Below are 17,758 nucleotides of genomic sequence, written 5' to 3' on the forward strand. Positions count from 1 at the left end.
TGCCCACACTGCATTATCTTCACGATTATGATTAGAACTGGTTCATAAAATAGGTGTTTATTAAGGAATGATTTTGAGAAGGGAAATCAATCTTAGAAAGCACCTGTGATGCTCATATATAAAAAGTTATAAGCAGAGGTGATACTCAAAATATTGGACAAGCGATATAGCGTAGGAGCAACAGACACAGAGCCGGGTGGAGTGGGGTCCTGGAGACCCCCTGCCATGCCAACATAGCTCTGCACTTTGGGGGTTTCAGGGTGGTCTCAGGAGAGGGTTCGGGGGGCCAGGCTGGTGCTGGGTCACCAAGGAGCATCAGGGCTGTGGCTCCCCAAGGGGTGTGAAAGTATATCTATATTGTACTGATTGCAGAGACTGAAGTCGAAAGTAGTGGCCTTGCTTATAGACAGAGTTTTATCAAAATCTTGTGTTTCTTTTTTTTTTTTATGTTCATGGATGAGCATTTAATGAAAAAATTGGGACTTATAAATAACAAGCAGAGGAAACCATCAACAAATGCTAAGACAGTAGGGATTGGGAGAACCTATTTGCAAACAATGGAACCGATATGGGAATAATTTCCAAAATATACAGACAGCTCATACAGCTCAATATCAAAAAGCAAACAACCCCGTCCTGCGTTGGGCAGGACTTCTAAATATGTGCTGTCCTCTGCTTAGTTGCTCAGTCGTCTCTGACTGTTTGCGACCCCATGAACTGCAGCCTGCCAGGCTGCTCTGTCCATGGGGACTCTCCAGGCAAGAATATTAAAGTGGGTTGCCATGCCCTCCTCCAGGGGATCTTCCCAACCCAGGGGTCGAACCCAGGTCTCCCACATTGCAGGCCGATTCTATACTGATGGAGCCAACAGGGAAGCCCAAGAATTCTTGAGTGGGTAGCCTATCCCTTCTCCAGGGGATCTTCCCGACACAGGAATTGAATTGGGGTCCCCTGCATTGCAGGTGGATTCTTTAGCAGCTGAGCTACCAGGGAAGCCCAGATCTAAGTATACATTTCTCCAAAGAAGACATGCAGATGGCCAACAGTCACATGAAAGGATGCTCATCATCACTAATTATTAGAGAAATACAAATGAAAACTGCAGTGACAGCCACACCTGTCAGAATAGCTATGACTGAAAAGTCTACAAATAACAAATGCTGAAAAGGGTATGGAGAAAGGGAACCCTCCTATACTGTTGGGGAGCAAGTAAATTGGTATTGCCACTCTGAAGAGCAGTGTGAAGATTCCTTAAAAAATTGAAAACAAGAGTGTCATATGTTCCAGCAATCCCATTCCTGGACACATATCTGAAGAAAAGCATAATTTGAAAAGATACAAGCACCTAATGTTCTTTGCAGCACTATTTACAATAGCAAGACATGGAAGCAACCTAAAAGTCTATCGACAGATGAATGGATATAGGTGTGGTGTATGGGTGCGTGCTAAGTCGCTTCAGTCATGTCTGACTCTTTGTGACCCTATGGACTGTAGCCTGCCAGCCTCCTCTCTCCATGGGGATTCTCCAGGCAAGAATACTGGAGTGGGTTGCCATGCCTTCCTCCAGGGAATCTCCCCAACCCAGGGATTGAACCCGTGTCTCTTACATCTCCTGCATTGGCAGCCGGGTTCTTTACCGCTAGTACCACCCACAGATGCAGTATACACACACACAATGGAATATTACTGAGCCATGAAAAAGAATGAAATAATGCCATATTCAGCAACATGCATGGACCTACAGTTTATCATATGAAGTAAGTCAGATGATGAAAGACAAATATCTTGATATTATTTATGCATGGAATCTAAAAAATTATACAAAGGAACATATTTACAAAGGAAATAGATATCACAGACATAGAAAACAAACTTATGACTACTAAAGGGAAAGAGGAGGGGAGAAATAAATTAGGAGTTTGGGATTAAAATATACACACTACTATATATAAAATAGGTAACCCACAAGAACTTATAGCACAGGGAAATATATTGAACCCCTTGTAATGACCTATAGTGGAAAATAATCTGAAAGCTTGCAACCCTATGGACTGCAGCTTCCCGGGCTCCTCCGTCCATGGGGTTTTCTAGGCAAGAGTACTGGAGTGGGTTGCCATTTCCTTCTCCAGGGGATCTTCCCGACTCAGAGATTGAACCTGGTCTCCCTCATTGCAGGCAGATGCTTTACCCTCTAAGCCACCAGGGAAGCCCTATAAAATATTTATATATATAACTGAATTGCTTTGCTGTATATCTGAAACTAAGACAACATTGAAAATAGACTATATTTCAATAAAAATGTAAAAATAACAATAATTGAGTGAGGGTCTCAGAAAAAACTTTTTACAGAGGATAAGCAAACACTTTCTTAGCAGTCAAATGTAAAATTATTCACTAAATGGGAGTTATCCAGACTGCACTATGGTAAACTTAAAAGGCCGTAGACTTAAAAATCAGATGATGTATGAGAGTGAAAGTGTTAGCTGCTCAGTCTTTATTCATGTTAAACTTGTCTTAAACTTGGGGTCAGGTTAGATTGTATAATTTGTTGCTATTGTGCTCAGTTGTGTCTGACTCTTTGTGACTCCATGGACTGTAGCCCATCAGGCTCCTCTGCAAGAATACTGGAGTGGATTGCCATTCCCTGATCCAGGGACCAAACCCAGATCTCCTGCATTGCAGACAGATTCTTTACAGTCTGAGCCACCAAACATGAATGCAAGAAGTCAATATTGGATCATGAAATAAACAATACGGACCATCAGCATATTCCCTCACAGCCTGGCATTGTTCTCTGTGTGTGCACGTGAGCAATTTACATAGACAGAAGCTTTATAGGCATTGTGTAATCTTATGCCTAAGGAGTATCCACTCACTAAGAAAAGGCAATTATTTTTTTTTTTTTTTTCTCCAAAGAAGACGTTTTTCTTTTTTTTTTTTTTAAAAGGCAATTATTTTAACTTAGTTTTTAAAATTATGACCAAATACATAAATAATAAAAATTTGCCATTTTAAGGTGAGGGATTCAGTGGTATTAACTACAGTCACAATGTGTATATCCATTGTTGTTATTATTTTCCCAAATCTTATCATTACTACAAACAGACCCCTTGTACCCATTAAGCAAGAACCCCCCATTTCCACCTCCCCCACCTCTCCCTGGTTCCTGTAACCTGTAATCAATTTTCAGTCTCTGTGAATTTGCCTATTTCAGATATTTTATGTAAGTGGAATCACACAGTGGTTGTCCTTTAGTGTCTGGCTTCTTTCACTTGGGATAATGTTTTCAAGGTTTATCCATGTTGTAGGAGGTATCAGAACTTCCTTCCTTTTTCTGGATGAATAATATTCCATTGTGTGGATAGACCACATTTATTCATCCACGGATGTACACTTGGGCAGCACCCATATTTTGGCTATTATATTGCTACTGTGAACATTTACATTTCTGTTTGACCCCCAGTTTTTCAGTTTTTTTCGGTATATACTAGGAGTAAAATTTTGAGGCACTGATAAACAGTTTTTTACAGTTTACACCAGTTTACAGGCTACACCATTTTGCATTTTAACCAGCAATGTGCATTTTCACCAGCAATTTCTGTTACTTGCTATGTTCCATTAAAAAATATAATAGCCATCCTGGTTGGTGTGAAGTAGTATCTCATTGTGGTTTTGACTTTCCTTCCTCTATTGACTAGTGACGCTGAGCATCTTTTCATGTACTTATTGGCCATTTATATATCTTCCTTGGAGAAATGTCTATTCAAGTACTTTGTCTATTTTTAAATTAATTTCTTTGTCTTTTGTTATTCAGTTGTAGGAGGTCTTTATAGACTCTGGATATTGAGCTCCTATCATATATATGATTTGCAGGTGTTTTCGCCTACTCTCTAGGCTGTCTTTTCACTTTTTTCATAATGTCCTTTGATGCTGAAAATATTTTAATTTTTGATGAAGTCCAATTCATCTATATTTATGTTGTTGCTTGTATTTTTGTTGTTATGTCTTAGTGCCAAATCCAAAGTCAAGAAGATTTGCCATTATGCTTTCTCCTAAGAATTTATAGTTTTAGCTCTTATATTTAAGTGTTTTATCCATTTTGAGTTACATTTTTATACAGGGTGAGGTAAAGGTCTGATCTCTTTCTTTTGTACATGGAAATCCAGTTATTCCTGCACAATTCATTGAAGAGATTTTTTTTTTCTCCTATTGAGTTGAACCCATGTCAAAATCAATTGGCCACAGCTGTAGGGTTTATTTCTGGATTCTCAGTTCTATTTCATTGGACTATCTGTCTATACTTAGGCCAGTACCACCTGATTTTGATTACTATAGCTTTGCAGTTGGTTTGAAATTGGGAACCGTGAGTCCACTAACTTTGGTCTTTTTCGGGAATATTTTGGCTATTTAGACATCTTCCAATCCCATATGAATTTGAGGATTGGCTTTTCTATTTTGCAAAAAAAAGCCATTGGAATTTTGATAGGGACTGTGTGGAATGTGTGTTTAGCTTTGGTAATATCAACATCTGAATGGTATTAAGTCTTCCAATCCAGGAGAAGGTGATGGCTTTCTGTTTATGGGAGTCTTCTCTAATCTCTTTCATCAATGTTTTATAGCTGTTAATGTGGAAGTCTTTCACCTATTTTGTTAGATTTATTTCCAGATATTTTATTCTTTTGGGTGCTATTATAAATGGATTGTTTTCTTAATTTCCGTTTCAGTTTGTTCATTAGAAAAGCAGTGTTTATAAATAATTTTACCTCTACTTAGGAGTGTTGAGGAAATATGCCTTTCATCAAGATAAGCTAATTGCTTTATACATATTCATTTTTACGAAGACAATAATAAAATAGAAAAAAGATAATCCATGAAAATAAGATCAGTAAAGCATAAGCGTCATCTCATTAAGTCACCCAGTCTAAGCTGAAGTTACTTTGCTAGCATCTGTGTGAGGTGGTCACGAGTTACTTGGAGCGCCTGCAGTGATGGGCCTGCTGTCTCCTCAGAGGCTGGTAAGGCTGTGGTTAGAAAGTTACACTGACAGGACATTGCTTCCCTTCTGTTTCCACCCTTTGGTTCCAGTGACGTCAGCCTAAGGACGTGCACAGACAAAGCTAACTCCTCTGTGACATGGCTAACTTTAATGTAGTTGAGGACAATCGTCTTGTCCCTATGGAGTCTTCTCTTTCTGGGAAATACAGTAGTTCCTAAAACCATTCATTGTGTGTTTCCAATTTGTTGTTCACTCTTTGCTTCTCTCTGACTGTGCTCCAGTCTGTGTTTACATCGACCCAAAAGTATTGTGCCCCAGACAGTGCTGTGTCCTGACCAGGGCCCTGCAGAGCAGATGATCTGCCTCCTTACTCTGGATATTAGGAGCCATCAGTTAACACCGGATGTGAGAGTACTAGACTTAACATATTAGTTTTCAGCTATACTGACATATGCTTATACACTGACTTGTGGGAATACAGATGGTAATAAAAAAAGTCTTTGTCAATTGTCACATTTCAAGTGAAATAATAAGAAATCTGGACATGATTTTGTACAATCCAATTTTAGCACCTCTACATTTAGACTGTCAAAGACGTATATAAATAGAGGGTGTATACATTTGACATATTTTGCATGTGCTAAAGATTCTGTTACAGAAGAAATATGCTATTTTATTTTTTAGTGGACAGATAATTCTAAAGTTGTGGTGTTTTCTCCTTATTTATTATAAGAGAGAGAGTCACCTTTTGTAAGAATGTGTACTCATAGCATGAATTGTTCCTGAATAATTATGTTCATTTATGAGGATATTATCTCCAGGATTAACGATCATTTCAAACACCTAACAAAAGAAGCACAGGTTAGCTTGGAGAGTATGATTTCCAGTCAAAGAAACCCCCACGACTTTTTTTTTTTTTTTAAGTTTGAGCTCACTAGTATTCTAGAGTAGGCATTGGCAAGTTTTCCATAAATGCCAGATGGGACATGTTCTGTGGCCCTGGTGTCTCTGTTGCCACTACTCATCTCTGCTTCCATGCAGCCATAGACAATGTGTAAGCCGATGGTGTGGCTGAATTCCAGTAATGCTCTACTTACAGGATCAGACAAGAGCTGGTTTTGCTGTCAAGCCATAGTTTGCCAACCTGTGTTTTAGGTTGAAAAACAAAACATAACTGATTTGGCTCCTAAAATTCACTTATTCCTTATTTGTAAAAATTTAAAATATTTGCTAGAAGCCACACCTGTGTAAAGGATGGAGATAAAATGATGAGAATAATGGTATAGTTTTTACCCTTATGGAAGTGCTAGTCCACCATGATGACTAAGTTTGCAGAAGTCCCAGAAACATGGGCTTCCCAGGTGGCCCTAGTGGTAAAGAACCCACCTGCCAATGCAGGAGACACAGGAGATGCTGGTTTGATACCTGGGTGGGGAAGATCCCCTGGTGGAGGGCATGGCAACCCATGCCCAAGAATACTCCAGTATTCTTGCCTGGAGAATCCCCTGGACAGAGGAGCCTGGCAGGCTATGTGCATGGGTTGGAAAAGAGTTGGACACAACTGAAGCAACTTAGCACTCATAGAACTGTCCTTCCGCGCCCTGGGATGTTTCACAGTCCCCAGGTCAAGAGTCTCCTCTGTATCATTTTAACAACCCAGAGCTCTTGATAAACAGCACGGCCATTATCCATTGAGACAGAAGATCTGACTTTAGTTTCCTGATATGGCCTCAGATGATCCATTCACTATTCCTTAAGAGCTTTTGGCATTTTAAGACAAAAACAGTGTCCTTCTCTGAAAAGTTTCTAACTGATTCAGGATTTACAGGACCTCCTTTGTTATTGTTGTTTTGTGTAGTAATTAAGTCGTATCTGACTTTTGTGACTCCATGGGCTGTAGCCTGCCAGGCTTATCTGCCCATGGGATTTTCTAGGCAAGGTTGCCATTTCCTGCTCCAGGGGATCTTCCCAACGCAAGGATCAAACCTGCATCTCTTTAACTGGCAGGCAGGTTCTTTACCACTGAGCTGCCTGGGAAGCACACAGGACCTCCAGGGACCAAATGAGTCACTAGGGCGGCTTGTGTATTATCCAGGTGTCAGATGAAAAACCTCATCACAAACGTTTCTCATGTTGATGAGGGACCTGAGAAAGTCCAGTATCCTAAATGAGGAGGGAGGGCTGTTTATTATCTGAGACACGGGCATCTAAAATAATATCTATCCTGGAGAACAAAATGGAAGAAAGATTAAAGCAGATTCCCAGGAGATCTTGGTAGCAGTATGGTGATAAGCCAATGAGTTACTGGTGTATTTGGCCACCTATGCCGTCTTCCTCTTCGATATGACAAATATTGAGACGGACAAAGAAGAAACTTTCTTGTGCATCTTTCTAGGGGAAAAAAAAGGCTTGCAGTATACCTTCCTAAGAAAAGAATTTCACTGAAAAGAACTTTTTCTCCTACTATTCTGGGGTATCACAAATGTTTGTTTTCAAGAAAAAGACTCAAACAACAGCTAACCCTTTTATTTTTTTCTCATTAAGTCCAAGAAGAGGGGGAAAATGTAAAGTCTTATTACTTTAATATATTATTCTGTAATAATAATAATTTAACTAAAATTCATTGAAACTCACCAGATTATGTCTTTCACATTTACATAAAAAAGGAGCAAAAAGCTACTCAGGCTTGATATAAACAAGAGTCAGGCTTTAATCTAGAGGTAAAGACTGAATTAGAGTTTTATCCAGAACTAATTATTCATGAAAAAGAAAAGAAAAGAAATAGATGAAACTGAGAACTGTATGCGCGGTCTCTTGTTTGGGGAATACCCAGCGATGGTTGCCTCTGTGGACTTCCTGAAACCCAGGAGAGAGGCAGAGAGAGAGAGGGAGACAAACAGAAAGAATGAAAGACAGACAGAGAGAGAAGACGCCAGCCCAGGAGAGAAGTCAGCCACAGCCACAGACGCATCCTCAGATCTGGAGAAGAACGGCTGAGAGGGAGACAGAGAGGGAAGACGCCAGCCCAGGGGAGAAGTCAGCCACAGCCACAGACTCATCCTCAGATCTGGAGAAGCGCGGCCGAGAGGGAAATGGGGTGCAGGAGGCCACTGGTACAGACGATGACAGCAGCAGACATGCAAAGGGATGAGGCCTCATCTCAGGAGGGTCACGACACACCCTCGAAGAATTTAAAAGTCATACGGACATAACCACAGCCTAACTCAAATTAGCCTGCATCTCTGAGCCACATGAAACTGATCCGAGCTCACTAAGCTGCAGGAAACCTTGTCCTAAGGACTCAGCGCTCTGGGCTCTCTGTTTAAGAGGAATCATATTGGTGAATGTCTTCAAGTTCCACTTACGATTTTGGTGAAGACTTGCTATCCCATAGGACATGCTGCTCTGTGATTAAGGGAGAGATGGCAATATGGGTGCACATGTTAGATTCTTTCCATGGGTGCCCTTCCGCCCCACTCTTACCTTACAGAGACCTTCTAGGCTGCCACATGTGACATATATGTCCATCTGCCCTTGGCTGGGTGCATAATGGATGGTGGGCGGATTATGCAATTTTACTTGTAACTGTTTTAGCCAGGATAACAGCTCTGGGATTCTAAAGCATAAATTGCATTTAAAAATTGACAGTAGTGAAAATCATAATAGTAGTAGACAGAAACCATGTGGTAGTTTCATGGTGGTGGTGGTTTCCTTGCTAAGTTGTGTCTGACTCTTGCGACTCCATGGACTGTAGCCTGTCAGGTTCCTTTGTCCATGGGATTTCACAGGCGAGAATACTGAAGTGTGCTGCCATTTCCTTCTTCAGGTGGCTTCATACCAGGGACTTTATACATTCAGTTTAAAAACCCTTAAATGCTTTTTGCTGATATTAATACCTTACTTAAAACATAAGGCAACAAACTTAAAGATTAAGAAATCCACATAAAGTTCATCAGCTGGTGGTTTAATGAGCTGAGACTTGAATCTACTGCTTTCTTATTGCAAAGCCTCTACTTTTTCTTTTACGTTAGAGAATTCACTGTGTATGTGATTTTTTGTTTTTCTTAGGGAGATTTTTGTAGGATACCTAGAAGTTTGGGTTCAGTAAGTTGTTTGCATTACAGAAAGAAAAGCCTAGGTATACATTATGTACAATACTATTGTTATGTTCCCAGTGTGTATTAATCCTTCAATCACAGAGGAAACAGACTCTGATAAAGTATAATTAATAGACATTCTGTAAGTTACTCTTCATCACTGGAAGAAGACCAGCTAAAGAAAGCCTTATAATATTTGTTCTGTTTCCTTTATGAAGTTAAACACATCTAAATTGTGGGCAGTGTGTTTCCATAGCTGCCTGTTAGAATAGGAGTATAATTGGTGAAAAATTCCCTAGTCCCTAAAGTGTTTTCTGTATCATCTTTTTCCTCCTCTCTTCTCCCCTGATTCTTCTCCTAGTTTATCTTCTTTCTGTCTTTCTTTCTTTCCAGTCTCAGCTCAAATGGTACCTCCTTTTGAAAACTTCTCCTTCTCCAGGTGACTACTTTTAAGGTTGAAAAGCAGGCACTGAGGAGTGTTAAGCAGTCAGTATCATTCCTGCTTTTAATTTTTCTTGAACAAACCTTCTTCCCCCAAACCTTCCTAACTGTTGAATATCCAGTTCAAAAAAGACATAGTCATTTATTAGCTGGCTGCAGAATATTGCTCATGAAAATGAACCAACTAAGTTAAATTATCTACTGATCAGATTGAGGGCAGGAAGAGAAGGTGGTGACAGAGGATGAGATGGCTGGATAGCATCACTGACTCAGTGGACATGAGTTTAAGCAAACTCTGGGAGGTAGTGAAGGAGAGGGAAGCCAGGCAAGCTGCAGCCCATGGTGTCGTAAAGAGTTGACATGACTTAGCGGCTGAACTACTGATCAGTACCCAGCACTCTGAGAATACTGCAGTGCTCTCTTCATCATCTGTTCATTAAATTGGATGGGTTTCCATTTTCTGCGGTGATAACCGCAGTCTTGAAAGGGAGCATGCTGGGGTTTGCCCCAGTTGCCAAGCAGAGGACAGATTTCAGTGCCTTGCCGTTTCTCACCTTCAACAAAGGGGAGAGAGTAAGAAACATGTGTTTTGTAAACCGAGATGGTCAGTATGTTTCATTAAAGTCAATAAAACTTTATAGTGTAATGATGTCTAGTGATAGAATGCTAGTCTGAAAAAAACATAGAAGATGACTTTGTCTGGACTGACCTCAGTAGTGGAGGAACTGAGGAATCAACACGTGCCACTGAGAAGGCCAACTGATCACCCAGACAAAGCAGAGGCCACAGTAACAGAAAACCCTCCTCCACTCAGCCCTCCCTGCCTGCCAGGCTCCCACACCCTCTTCTGTCCTGGGTCCCCGCCCTCCCACTCTGCACGTGCCTGCAGGCTGTGCTGAACCTTGACCCCTGCACCCAGGAGAGCCCCCTGGTCTCTAACCAGGACCGCGGCCTGGCCTCTCTCTGTTGCAGATTCACTGCCCTCGCGCCAGTTCCAGCTGAGTTCTCTGAGAGCGCGGGCAGTGCCTGTCCCAAGTCTGTGCAGAGCCGGCTTCAGACCTCCTGAAGCAGCTCTGCAGGGACCCCTCCCTCCTAGCAGAGAGCTGCACCCCAACTCACCAGTGACTCGAAGGGCAGAAGAGTTTCTGGCTCTAGCCAGAACGTCACGTCCTAGCCGTGACGAGTCGTGTGTAATTCATTATCGATTCCAAGCACCAAGCCTCTCTTTTGGTAGTTGAAGACTAGGAAAGCTAAGGAGCCACCTCAATTGTTCCTCCTAAATCTTGCCCTGAAAAGGTCGCCTCCTCTGTCCCCTAGTCTGAGTCTGGTGTGAGGAGCAGGAGAGACCAGGGAAGCCCTGGTCTGCAGGTGTTGTTCGAATGTGGTTAGGAACCGGCTGCGGCAGATGGCAGGACTGGCAAAGTCCACTGGCAGTGGCAATATACATGCCCCTTCCTGCCCCGCGGCCTTTGGTACCTCCCCTTGTCATGCCCATACGCTGACCCCCGCCCCTGGCCTCGCCTCCATCCTGGTCTAGGTCCTGACCGCGCCCGTGGCCTGGTCATCAGTCTTGGCGCAGGCAGTGCGGGAACCTGGCCCTCCAGCATTGCAGCCTTAACCAGGATTCAAAATCCAGTCAGATTCCTGACTGCAGCTGGAGTCGCAGAAGAAAGTGGCGGATTGACTGGGGAGCTGCCTGGATCCAGGCGAGGGGCTGGTGGAAGGCTCTTAGTCTGCCCTGCTCAGGTCCTGGAGGAAGGCCGCCTGCTGGCTTGGCACTGTGACCAATCCGACGCGAAGCTCTCCTTTCAGCAGTGCAGACTGTAGACCCTCTCCTGGCAGGTCACCAAAGTGGACTGGTGATTTGCAGAGCCTCTGTCTCCAACACCTGAGAGTTTTACAGTTTTAAAACCTCGTTTTAGATTCTTTGTTTCTGCCGAGTGCACGTCTTTCTCTGGTTGTCGGCTGTGGGTGCTTGTCTCTAGTTACCCTAGTCTTGATGTTGTAGGGGGATGCTTCTCTTGTAGCAGAGCACGGGCACCCCGGCTCCTGGGCTGGGCAGCTGTGGCCTGGTGGACGAGGTTTCCCAGGGCAAGTGGGATCTTACTTCCCTCATCTAACCCAAGCTTACCCAAGCAGCCTTCACGGGAAGGCCTGGGACCACCAGGGAAGTCGCAACCAGAGTATTGTAGAGTGAGGATTCAGTGTTGATGCAAACTTTGCAGGAACCACCCTGAGGATCTCCTCAAATTTTACTGTCTCCTCTTCCCTTGGGCCCTCTGTCCATTTTAGATTTAGGTTGTAAGTGTAGATCCAAAGAGATTCAGGACTTGGGGCTGCACCTTGTCCCGCTTTTCTGATAGAATAATCCTCCTCCCCACACCCTCCACAGTTTTCTCTGTGATTTCTCTTTTCTGAAGCATCAAAATGGAATACACAGGCTTCCATAGGAGCCCTTAATGAGAGATTTGTAAACAGTCCCTTTCTTTTTAAATTCTTAAATGGGTATTAAAAGTCATTTCTTTTTAACCAAATTTCCAACTGGATTCATTCATTTGGTAAACACTGTTGAGTTCTTCCTGAATGAGTGAGTATTGACCCTCTGCCAAAGGCTTTCTTAGACATAATAGTTTGATCTTGGAGTCCCTTTTGCCCTTATCTAGGTCCTGGCAACAGCAGGATGAGATAGCCCAGGAAAATGTTTATGCCCCCAGCTTGCGTGCTCAGTCATGTTTGACTCTAGTGACCCTATTGACTGTAACCCGCCAGGCTCCTCTGTCCATGGGATTTTCCAGGCAAGAATACTGGAGTGGGTTGCCATTTCCTTCTCCAGGAAATGGCAGGTCTTCCCAACCAAGAGATCGAACCTGCATCTTCTGAATCTACTGCCTTGCAGGCAGATTCTTTACTTGCTAAGCCACTGGGGGAGCCCCTAGCTTAGGAACACAAGGGAATATATTAGTAAAGCTGCTGGAAACCCAAAAGGCAATGATGGAATTCTGGATTCAGAGACCTCAAGTGGTTTAAATCCCACTTAATGAAGTTACTTAATCTTGCTGTGCATCAGTTTGCTCACAGGGCTGTAAGCGGGATTAAATCAGAGAATCTTTGAGGCTTATCAGCACAGTGGCCTGATCTTATAAAAGTACTCAGTGACTCTTAGCTGTTATTTTGACTAGTAACAATGTTCTTGAAGAAGGAAATGGCAACCCACTCCAGTATTCTTGCCTGGAGAATCCCAGGGACAGAGGAGCCTGGTGGGCTGCCGTCTGTGGGGTCGCACAGAGCCGGACACGACTGAAGCGACTGAGCAGCAGCAGCAGCAACAACAATGTTCTAAGCAAACCTAAGAACTCAGCCTGCTGATGGTTTTGGCTAGAAAAACTGTATGGCAACTTTTAAGGAAAATTATGTCCTTAGTTAATTCATATATGCAATTAAGAATCTTTGTGAGGTTACCTATTTAGAAAAGTGTTGCCTCTGAATGTTTCTAGAAATTAGCTCAAGAAGCTCTAACTTTTAAAATTAACTAAGTTATAAGCAATAGTTAATTATGAAATAAAACTGGAGTTACTGATGTTACTAGAGATTCAGGATCGTCCCCCCACCCCATTAGTGTGATTCCCTTAGATACTTAATACAAATCTAAACTTCTTCCCTTTGGCAGTAGGAAGGTGTTTGGTGGAAGGTATTTGGTGTTCTGAGCCAAGAAGAAAATTAGAATTTATCCTTTGCAGCCATATTCTTGCACAGGTCTGTGCTTCTTATAATATTTATTATATACAGTTGTTTTTTTTTTTAAGTATGGAATTAATCCCCACCCACACTTTCAATCAATGATAACAGAACTAAAGGAGTCCAGAGTAAAGAGATTTTAGGCCAGCTTGTCGTAAGATGCAGGCTCTCAACCTTCATCAGTTTGCTGAGTTTTATCCTTGGCTGTAGGAGTGGTGATTCACTGTGAGATGGTGATCATTGAGGTCAGGCAGAGAAGCAGAGAAGTAGCTCATCAGAGCAGATACTGGAATGCAGGGGACCTGAGTTTGTGCTTGGAAATTCAAGGCAGAGAACGGCCAGTGTGGTGAGAAAGGGTAGTCAAGGGCTAAGCTGGGGACAGTTCACCTAAGGATCAGAAGCTGAAGAGATGATTGATTGTTAGAAAATCAAAGAGACCAGACTTTGAAATTGTCAGGAGCCAACCGCAGGAGGAATTCTCCTGAGGGTGTGGAATGAGTGATCAAGGTTCACAGCTCAGGCTGCCTTTTAAAGGCTTGGCTTAGGACTCCTGGGGACAGCGTGAATGAAAGGGCCAGGAGTTCTGGACCCAGTCATTCTGTAAACATTTGTTGAGTGCTCCCCTGTGCTGGGAGCTGTATCAAGTTTAAATTGCTGATGGAGACAAGCCACAGGTCTGGAGGCTGGAAGTGCAGGGTGAAGGCATCGGCAGGCACGGCTCTCTCTGTGACCTGTGGCCTAGAGACTGTCCCAGGCCTCTCTCCTAGATGCTGGCGGTGTGTTGGTGTGGTTGAGTGTTCCTTGTCTTGTGGCTGCATCACCGTGGTGTCGGCCTTCGTCTTCATGTGGTGTCTCCCTGTTGTGTGCATGCCCCTGTTGTCAAACTCATAACGACACCAGAGGGCTCGCCTTCATCGCCTCAAGTTAACTTGGTTACCTCCCTAAGGACTTTGTATTCAAATAAAGTCATACTCCTAGGCACTAGGGCTTAAGACTCCAAAGTATCCTTTTTAAAACATTGAAGTATAGTTAATTTACAGTGTTGTTGGTTTCAAGTATACAACAAAGTGATTCAGTTATGTATACATGTATATGTATTCCCTTTCAGATTTTTTGTTACAGGTTATCACAAGATATTGAATGTGGTTCTCTGTGCTATGCCATAGGTTCTCATTGTTTATCTATCTTATATATGCTCAGTTGCTCAGTTGTGTCTGACTCTTTGTGACCCCATGGACTGTAGCCCTCCAGGGTCCTCTGTCCATGGGAATTTTTTCTAGGCAAGAATACTGGAGTGGGTTGCCATTTATATTTTAGTCTCAGACTCCTGCTTAAGCTTCTTTTCCCTGTCATCTCTCCATCCCCATTAGAAATGCTAATTTTATGTTCTATGTCTGTGACTCTTTTCCTGTTTTCTAAATAAGTTCATTTGTATCATTTTTAAAAAATTCTGTATATAAGTGATATATAATATTTATTTCTCTGTCTTCATTTAATATGATAATATCTACGTCTGCCTATGTTGCTGCAAATGGCATTATTTCATTCTTCTTCTTCTTTTTTTAATGGCTGAGTAATATGTACCAGATTTTCTTTTTCCGTTTATCTGTGATGTCCATTTAGGTTGTTTCCATGTCTTGGCTATGTAAATAGTGCTGCTAAGAACATTGGGGTGCATGAATCTATTTGAATTAGAACTTTCTCCATATATATATACCCGGGAGTGGAATTGCAGGATCATATGGCAACTCCACTTTTAGTTTTAAAAATAAGCTACATAGAATTTTCCACATGGCTATACCAGCTTACATTCCCACCAATAGTGTAGGAGGGTTCCTTTTTCTCCACACTGTCTGGAAAATTTTATTTTGTAGACTTTTTAATGATGACCATTCTGACCAATGTGACATGGTACTTCATTGAAATTTGGATTTTCATTTCTGTAATAAATAGTCATGTTGAACATCTTTTCATGTGCCTGTTGGTCATGTATGTCTTCTTTCCAGAAGTGTCTGTTTAGGTCTCTTGACCATTTTTTTGATTGGGTTGTTTTTTTCATGTTAAGCTGTAATAGTTCTTCGTATATTTTGGAAATTAATTCTTTGTCAGTAGCATCTTTCGCAAATATTGTCTCCTATTCCCTAAGTGGTCTTTTCTCATTTTTATGATTTCCTTTGCTCTGTAAAAGCTTTTAAGTTTAATTAGGTCCCATTTCTTGTTTTTCTTTTTATTTTCATTAGTCTAGGATTGATCCAAAAAAATATTGCTGCCATTTATGTCAAAGAATATTCTCCCTAAGATTTCCTTTAGAAGTTTCATAGTATCTCTTCTTACATTTAGATCTATAAGCTATTTCCAATTTATTTTTGTTTATGATATTAGAGAATGTTCTAATTAATTTCATTCTTTAACATGTAGCTGTCCACTTTTCCTAGTACCACCTGTTGAAGAGACTGTTACTTCTCCATTGCATATTCTTGCCTCTTTTGTCACAGATCACTTGGCCATACATTTGTGGGTTTATTTTTCGGCATTCTATCCTGTTCCATTGACCTGTGCTTCTATTTTTGTGCCAGTTCTGTAGTGTTCTGATGACTCCCTTATATCAGTAGTCAGGGAGCATGATTCCTCCGGCCCCATTCTTCTTTCTCAAGATTGCGTTGGGTATTTGGGGGTCTTCTGTGTTTCCATACATTAAAAACATTATTTATTTGTTTACTTTTGGCTGTGCTGGGTCTCGGCTGCTGTGTGAGGGCTCTCTCTCACTGCAGCAAGCAGCGGCTCTGCGTCACTGCAGCGTGCGGGCTTCTCCTTGTGGTGGCTTCTCTTGCTGCAGAGCCTGGGCTCCTGGCACGTGGGCTTCAGGAGTGTGGCCAGAGTGCTTGGTTGCCCCTCAGCAAGTGTGATATTCCCGCCAAGCATCGAACCTGTGTCCCCTGCATCGGTAGGCAGATTCTTAACCACTAACAGAACGCCAGGGAAGCCCTCCATACATATTTTAAATTTATTTTTTCAAGTTCTGTGAAAAATGTCTTTGGTAATTTGAATGGTATTGCATTGGAATCTGTAGACTGGCTTGAATAGTATCATCATTTGAACAATTCTGATGCTTCCAATCCAAGAACACAGTGTATCTTTATACCTGCTTGTGTCGTCTTCTAAATCTTTTATCATTATCTAACAGTTTTTGGAGTATAAGTCTTTGCCTCCTTAGGTAGGTTTAATCCTAAGTAGTCTATTCTTTTTTATACTGTAGTAAATGAGAGTGTTTCCTTAATTTTTCTTTTGATATTTCCTTGTTTGTGCATAGAAATGCAACAGATTTCTGTAGGTTAATTTTGTATCTTGAAAATTTACAGGATTTATTAATGAACTCTAATAGTTTCCTGGTAGAGTCTTTAGGATTTTCTACATATAGCAGCATGTCATATGCAAACTGTGATAGTTTTACTTTCTTCTTTTCCAACTTGGATTCCTTTTATTTTTCCTGTGTGATTGCATGGCTAGGAGTTCCAAATCTATGTAGAATAAAAATGTTGCGGGGGCATTCGCTTCTCGTTTCTGAACTTAATGGAAATGCTTTCAGCTTTTCACTGTTGACTATGAGATTAGCTACTGGTTTGTCACATATGGCCTTATTATGTTGAGATATGGTCCCTTTATGCCCACTTTCTGAGGAGTTTTTATCATAAATGGATGTTGAATTTTATCAAAAGCCTTTTCTGCATCTATTGAGATGATAATATGGTTTTTATTTTTCAGTTTGTTAATATAATGCACCACATTGATTGATTTCCAAATAATGAAAAATTCTAGCACCCCTGTGATAAATCTCTTTGATCATGGTGTGTGATCTTTATATTGTATTGTTGAAGTTGATTTGCTAGTATTCTCTTGAGTATTTTTGTATCTGTGTTCATCAGTGATATTGGCCTGTAATTTCCTTTTTTTGTGATATCTTTGTCTGGTTTTGTTATTAGGGTGACAGTGGCCTTATAGAATGAGTTTGGAACTGTTCCTTTCTCTGCAATTTTTTTGAAATAGTTTTAGAAGGATGATTGTTAACTCTTCTTTAAATGCTTGGTAGAATTCACCTGTGAAACCATTTGGTCCTGGGCTTTTGGTTGTTTGGAGTTTTAAATTTTCTGATTCAATTTCAGTATTGATAATTGGTCTGTTCATATTTTCTATTTCGTCCTCATTCAGTCTTGGTACCTTCCTAAGAACTGTCCATTTCCTCTGGCTTTCCATTTTATTGGTGTATAGTTACTCACAGTAGTCTTTTATGGTCCCTTTTATTTCTATAGTGTCAGTTGTAGCTTCTCTCTTTTCATTTCTAATTTTATTAATTTGAATCCTCTTCCTTTTTTTTTACTTTATGAGTATGACTAGTGGTTTATCCATTTTGCTCATTTCAAAGAACCAGCTTTTAGTTTCATTGATCTATAGGGAAGCACTAAAGACTTTCTTACACTGGGGGGAGGGAATC

At 41.3% G+C, this 17,758-nt stretch overlaps 1 pseudogene; it reads right to left on the reverse strand.

The window, feature by feature from the left end:
- Nucleotides 1-14,114, reverse strand: part of LOC133048440 (kynurenine/alpha-aminoadipate aminotransferase, mitochondrial-like) — a 33,547-nt pseudogene extending 19,433 nt beyond the window's left edge.
- Nucleotides 14,115-17,758: the final 3,644 nt, after the last annotated feature.

Source organism: Dama dama, chromosome 29 (genome assembly GCF_033118175.1).
Source record: "Dama dama isolate Ldn47 chromosome 29, ASM3311817v1, whole genome shotgun sequence".
NCBI lineage: Eukaryota > Metazoa > Chordata > Mammalia > Artiodactyla > Cervidae > Dama > Dama dama.